Here is a 7650-nt window from a genome sequence, read left to right as displayed (position 1 = left end):
ATCTGGCTGATCAGCTTGTTTTCAAGTTGCCACTCAGCTCACTTAGAGAACATTGTCATCTTATGACACTAGAGGGAGCTCTTTCCCCGTGTAACCTTGCTGGTCCTGTTTCCACCACTGGAGCCAAAAACATAGCGTGTGTTATTTCACATCCCATGTATGTCCTCAGTCTGATAACTCTGGGGCTGCATCATTATATTTCAGACACTGCCGTGATGGGATACAAATCATGTTGGTGTACCTCCAGCTGAAGTCACACCAATAATATTCCACTTCTGTTTCACAGGGAAATATAGCATGGAAGCAGACCCTTCAGCCCAACTTGCCCACACCGACCAACACTAGTCCCACCAACCTGTGTTAGGCCCATATCCCTCTAAACCTATCCTATCCATATGCCGGTCTAAATGTTTCTTAAACATTGCGATAGTACTTGCTTTAACTATCTCCTCCAGCAGCTCATTCCATACACCCACCACCCAGTGTGTAAAAGAGTTACCCCTCAAGTTTCCATTAGATCTTCCCCCTGCCAAACCCCCCAATCACCTTCAACCTATGTTTTCTGGTTATCGATTCCCCTCCTCTGTATAAGAGACTCCGCGAGTGGACCCAATCTATTCCATACACGATTTTGTACACTTCTATAAGATCACCCTCATTCTCACATGCTGAAAGGAATGAGGGTGATCTTATGGGGAGCCTGTTCTACCGCTCCCCATAGCTCAGGCCCTCCACTCCTGGCATCATCCTTGTAAATCTTCTCCGCACGCTTTCAAGCTTGACAACATCTTTCCTATTACACAGTGCCCAGAACTGAACACAATACTCTAGAAATGTGGCCTCACCAACACCTTATATGACTGCAACATGACTTCCCAACTTCTATACTCAATACCCTCACTGATGAAGGCTAAAGTGCCGAAAGCCTTTTTGACCAACCGATCTACCTGAAACGCCATTTTCAAGGAGGTATGTACCTGCACTCCTAGATCCCTCTGTTCTACAACATTCGCTCAAGCCCTACCCTTCACCGTGTTGATCCAAAAATGCAACAGCTCATATTTCTTGCATTCCATCAACCATTCCTCAGCACACCTGGTGAAATGATCAAGATCTTGATGCAATTTTTGACAACAACCTTTGAGGTGGGATGGGTCTGTGAGTGCAGACTGTACATTACATGTGGTGGACAGGGTGAAACAGAGCAGTTGCTGATAGCTCCATCTTTGTGTGTGATCTGTAAGTTGTGATCAGCCAAGCAGGGGCCACGGCAACACGTGGCTGCTGGAGGAGACACACTCTTGATTTATGAGGCCAGTTGCAATAGCATTTTGGTCAGTGTGGACCCTGGGATGTGGATTTGCAGATCTCGGCAATGGTGGTACCACAGGATGTCAGAATATGTATTGGGGCAGCAATTACTGGGTGATAATGGCCTCCATTGGCCACCATGGTACAACAACTGATACTAGCCAGTGAAGTTCTCCCCTGTTCCCCACTGATTCACATTCACCCTGTTTGTTTCATCGTCTCTCAGCCTAAAGCGATTTTATTGTCAACAGATCAGCTCCACACTGGGCTGTCTTGAATCAATTTAGTGATGGACACTGAGAATGCACTGTGTTAACTGTAGACCAGACACACACACGCGCGCGCGCACACACACACACACACAGAGTCATTTCTTAGACAAGATCTTTTTGGTTTTGATGCTCGTATATTAAGCTGATGAAACTGCAATGTTACAGTTCAATCACAAACACTAGAAGCACAGAACACATTGTGAGCTTTCCAACCCTTGGTGTAACAAACAATGTGAAATCAAGAGGGTAATACAGAGAGAGACAGTAAGAATTCCAATCAGCACAATCTAAATCAAGGCAGGATCAGCCTCCACCACAGGGACTTTCCCACAGTCCATGTCTGCCCATCACCACCACCCCCGTGCCCCTGACGCATTCTTGTCTACATGTGTGTGCCAGAGAGATGGCACGAAATGCCCTGGGCATTGCTCTGTACTGCTGCACCTTTTAACTGGGATGCCCAACTGTTCCCGGTGGGAATTGAGGAAGGGCTCCAGCAGAATGGACGAGGAGGGGAGTCTGGTTAAAGAGGGCGGACTTGTCTGTTGTGGGCAGTCCCTGGCCTTCAGTCAAGGGTCAGTGTGTGACCATGTAGACATCCACCATGGTTCCCATGGTTCCCCGCGCCCCATCCCTCTCTCAATGTGTGACGGAGAATGGCCGACACTCTAGTGTACTAAGTTTGAAGCCATTACCCTGTCAGTGAGGGTGATGAGAAACTGGAAGGACTCAGTGAGTTGTTCCTTACCCTGATGTAAAAAACACTTTATTCTTGAATCAACATCAGTACTTCTACTACTGACTGATTTAAAGAGGAAAGATCGCAAAGCAAGGTCATATTCAGCAAGAGTACTTTGAGGAGATTGTGTTCCCCTCTGCACATTTAAATGATGTTTGGTTCCCAAATATTTAAAGTGTACAATCATTATTGTGTTTAATTATGACGTTCCCTCCTGTTGTAAATGTTGTAGATCCCCAGTCAATGATGTTCCCTCCATCACTGTAACACCCCTGACTGATCAACTCAATCTCATTCGGTTTTAGAACACGATCCCACATATTAACATCAGTTATCTCTGACAAAGGATTGTTTGATGTCAAAACCTCCACCGACTGAGTCTTGCTCTTGACCAAGAACAAACTGGCCACTGTTCTTCACAACTACACCCAATCCACCAATCTTCCTCATACTACGTCTCACATTGACCCAGACTGTTATCTCACCTTTTCAAGACTCCCAGCTCACACAGATGTGTCTCAACCAGGTAGTTATGTTAAAAAACTTATCTTCAACGGCGCTACAGTTCTGTCACTGGCCGTGCGTCCAACTTTGGCACCTTTTGGGGGGGGGGGGGCGGAATAAAATGCCGTTTTCTCCTGCCTGTCCGAGATATTTTCTCGGGCTACTACCTGATGCTGAAAAATCGTTCCGTCTGCTATTCCATGAAAAAAAAATTTAAACCGCGGGACAATTTAATTGCTGGAGTAAAATTAAAATCTACTTCTAATGCCGACTAGGGGACAGATCTCACGTAGGGGGCAAAACATAAGGTAAGTCGAGTATTTTACGTATAAACTTGCTTCTTTGGATTACTTTAATCAAAATTTTATCGGCGGAAATGAGATTAAGGCCCCTGACGAACCGGAAGTGCTTTCCCTGCCGATATGGGATTTAAATTCACCGCAACCGCAATGTTCCGAAGGATCATGTTCCTCAAAATCTCACTCCCAAGATAATTTAAATGGCCATTAATTTACGGGAATTAAACACTAAATTCCTTCCATTTGGCCTATAAATTCATGACAATGAGATTTAAAAATCATGTTAATTTGTGAGTTCTTGTGTGAATGTTATTTGGACTCTTAGGCTATTTAAAAAGGTTAATCGTTTCTTAAGAAATGGATAGATGCTAATTTAGAGTATGAAAATGGCCATAACCTTTTTAATACAGAAGATATGAAAGTGAAATTGGTGTCAACTTAAACTTCTTTTTATGCTTTATCTGATGGGACAAATTGCAGTCTTGATTTTTTAAATCTCAAAATGTTGTAACATTGCTAAACCAGGCATCCATTTTTGGGAGGTAAAATCTCCCTACAACAGGTCCTAACTACAGGTCTAGTTGTGCATCAGTCTTTTGTCAAATCAGCAGCTCATTGTTGGATCTGCTTGTTGCGTAGGAGAACAAAGTGTAATTACGGTTCTCTTCAGACGCTGCTCTGAGGCAGACAGTAAAGGCAGTCAAATCAGAGAAATCAGCTGCATTCAACTTGACGAAGCTGGTGGCTGTTTTGGTTGGGAATATCACTGATTTCTGCATCAATCATGTAAAATATGAAGTTTGAATGTTAAATCTCTGTTTGAAATTGCTCCTTTGCCATCTGAGATGGAGCACAGGATAACTAGAGAGCAGATTTCTGCAAAATGATTTTTTTCTTGAAATCTGAGAGACAGGGTAGGAATATCAGAAGTTCATCTGCAGAACCTGTTCTTCAGCTGTTTCTAGTTTACAAGGAAGGCAGCATTGCTGAAATTGTTATGGTAAATTAGCCAGAACTGGTTGAGCATGTCTTGGAGTACCACCTTGGAAGCAGAGATTACTGCATCCCAAGGGTTAACAGGATGCAGATCCATGCATAGAAATGGACGTTGTTGCTACTCCCCCAGAGGAGAGTAGGTCAGGAAATGAAAGGCAAATTCTGGGACAGGTCAGAGAGAGCAGGTATGGACATCATGGGCTAAATGGCCACTATCCATGCAGTATCCTACAGTGCAGATAAATGCACATTGCAAGCACTACCAGTAAAAACATCAATGACTTTTAGCCACAATGTTGAGCGTTAGGTACAAGGAGAGATTGGACTAACTGGGGTTGTTTTCACCGGAGCATTGAAGGTCAAGTGACAAACTGATAGAAGCACAAAATGACGGGGAGCATAGTTAGGGTAGAATGTCTTTACTTGGAAATGACAAGTACCAGAGGGCACAGGTTTAAAGTGGGATGGAGAAAGTTTAAAGGAGACTAGACCAAGTGCGGACTCCCCCAACGCACCCATTCCCTACCTGTAACCCCCATGGGAGGGTGGTCGTCAAACTTAAACCGTTCCCGAATGTAAGAATCCAGCACTCCCCTTGCCTTCCTCAACAGTGATCTTTCAACAAAATTCCAATTGCACCTGCCCTGTTTGTTGCAATAGTAAGATTAAACGAGAACTTACCAGTTTGAAGTTTGATCGTTATTTTATGAGGAGTAACGTTGAGGGGTTACGTGAAGAACCCCACCAGGACGCATGCGTGTCATTCTTCAAAGCAGCGGTGTGAAGTCACAGATAACTGTAATGACTAAACATAGTAAGATTAGAGAAGAGGTACCAGTTGAGTATATGATCAAGGGTGGGAGCGGGAGGGCACGTAATCTCTCAACGTTACTCCTCATAAAATAACAATCAAACTTCAAACTGGTAAGTTCTCGTTTAATCTTACTATTTTACTTCGGAGTCACGTGAGTGACTACGTGAAGATTTTAAAGCTCTGTGATTTCATGGCGTGGAAACGTGTCCATGCATCACATCTGCCTTGATTATGGGGAGAATAGTGTTAACATCATTAGACATCAATATGATATTGAAATCCCAACGATAAATATATTAACACCAAATTATAGCCCCTATTTATGGGGTAAATTCTATTACAGAACTTAAAATTGTTTCTGCAAATGTTCCAGGTTCAATGACTGGTTTGTTATAAAATCGTTGGAAAGTTCTCTCCATTGACCATCCTGCTGTCTTGTGGATTTGGTCCATAGGAACATCCAACGTCATAGCTGCCGATGTAGCTGCAGCCCTGGTGGAGTGAGATTTAAAATGCTAGTGTCTACTCCAGCCTTTATTAGGACCTGTTTTAGCCATCTAGAGATGGTCTGGACTGTCACTGTTTTGGTTGGCTGTTTGTAGCTGATTAAAAGTGACAATTGTTTCCCTCTGATGATCTTAGTATACTCCATATATAATAGTAAGTGAGTTACGATACAGAGACGATCATCTGTCGGGTGTGTCCTCAATTCTGTTTTTAGGCCTGCTGATCCCTGTCTGTTTTGTTTGACTAATTCATTGATGTGAAAAGTTAAATTTCCAGATGAAATAGTCATGTTGTCCAGCCTTAGTTTCTGTAGTGACTGGACCCTTTGTGCCATGACCAAGGCCATCAGCATGACTGTTTTCATAGTCAGTTTCTGTAGGGACAGAGCTGTAGCTGGAGACCAGTTTCTTAACATGGTCAGTACAATGCTCACGTCCCATATTTGTGAGTACCTGGTTCTTGGGGGATTAACATTAAAAATGTCCCTCATGAGTTTGGTTACCAGGGTGTGTCCCAACAGAACGCCGCTCTGTTCCTTGCCACAGGCATGTTGACAGAGCACTTCTGGCGCAGTTGATGGCACTATAACTGAGCCCCTCATCGTAATGGAGGCTTGCCAGGAATTCCAGAACAGATGGGATGTTCACAGATCTGTGGGTGATGTTTATTGTTGTGACAGTACTTCCCATTTCTTCATGACACCAAGTACTGTTTTTTGGTGGACTGTCTGTGAGCTGCTGAAATAAGATCCTCTGTTTGGTCCGTCAGTCCCACGTGTAGTAGAGGTGCTTTCAAACTCTACAAATTAATAGGTTTATATAATTATGACATGGGTAACTTCCCCTTGTTGCGGGGTGAACCAGTAAATTAGGCCTATGATGGATGGTGATGCATGGTTCTAATACCATGTCGAGTATCACCGGGACCCATGGTTGAGTAGGCCAATCGGGTACTATCAAAATACCAGATGCGGAGTCTTGCTGTATATTCCTAAATACCCGACTGATGAGGCAGAAAGGAGGGAATGCATAAATAAACAATCCCCCAATGCAGCGAAAATGCATCTATTGCCACTGCCCCAGGTTCTGGTTCCCATGAACATAATTCGATAGCTGGTGTGAGCCTGGATGCAAATAGGTTGATATCCGGTGTTCCATACCGTGCTGTAATTTCAGCAAATACATTTTTATCCAACATTCATTCAGTGTTTTCATTGAATTTGCGTGACCTGTTGTCTGCCACTAAATTTAGTTTACCTGGTAAGTAGGTAGCTGATATCTAAATATCTCTCTCTGGATACACTATTGCCAAATTATGTTGGCCAGATTGTCACATAATGTCGATTTGTTTCCACCCATATGGTTGACATATGCTACCACGGTGGCGTTGTCAATTTGTAGTCTAACATGCTGGTGATATAACCCAGAACGATATGACTTAAAGGCCATGGAATGCACTTAACATTCCCAGGTAGTTTATGCCCAGTGTTTGCAATAATGATGCCTCCTGTGCATTCCATCTCCCCCACAGCTAGAGATGGAATTGGTAGCACCCCTATCCAAGTGCACTGGCATCAGTTTGTAGTTCCATAGACGGGTAGCTGATAATGTTTGGATTGGAACAATGCCTAATGTTATCTTTCCACCAATTTAGTTCCATTATGGCCTCTGTTGGTAGCTTCATTGGTCTGTCAAAATGACCACCATAATTTTTGAGTGCTCGTATTTTAGCCCTCTGTAATTTTTGATAATGTAAAGGTTCGATTTGTGTGGCTGGAAACGCAGCCACTATAATGCCAATTATTCTTGCTACCAGTCTGATGGATGGTTTTGTGATGTCAATGATTTTGCTGCAAGCCTCTATTAAGGCTGTAACCTTTTCTTTCGGCAAAGTCACTGACATGTGAACTGAGTTAAGGGTGAACCCCAGATGATCCATTGTGTCAAATAACATGTGTGGTCACCTCTAATGGGTACTGTGTAGTAAGCATCTTTTAAAATGATGCTTGCCATGTAGTAACCTAGGAAATCAATTGACTCCTTCATAAAATAAAGATCAAACTTCAAACTGGAAGTTCTCGTTTAATCTTACTATTTGACAACTTCCGGAGCTCGTGTGAGTGATCAAGAGTTCACATAGTGCGCTGCAGTAACAAAGGTTTCCATCTAGTAATGAATATATAGTACGAAAGTATTCAAATTAGTCAAA

At 43.1% G+C, this 7650-nt stretch overlaps 1 pseudogene; it reads right to left on the bottom strand.

The window, feature by feature from the left end:
• Positions 1–1687: 1687 nt before the first annotated feature.
• On the bottom strand, positions 1688–4167 carry LOC129709588 (C-reactive protein-like; annotated as a pseudogene).
• Positions 4168–7650: the final 3483 nt, after the last annotated feature.

This window comes from Leucoraja erinacea, chromosome 26 (assembly GCF_028641065.1).
Source record: "Leucoraja erinacea ecotype New England chromosome 26, Leri_hhj_1, whole genome shotgun sequence".
NCBI lineage: Eukaryota > Metazoa > Chordata > Chondrichthyes > Rajiformes > Rajidae > Leucoraja > Leucoraja erinaceus.
The sequence above is the reverse complement of the archived record's forward strand: the minus strand, read 5'-3'. Positions and strand labels throughout refer to the sequence as shown.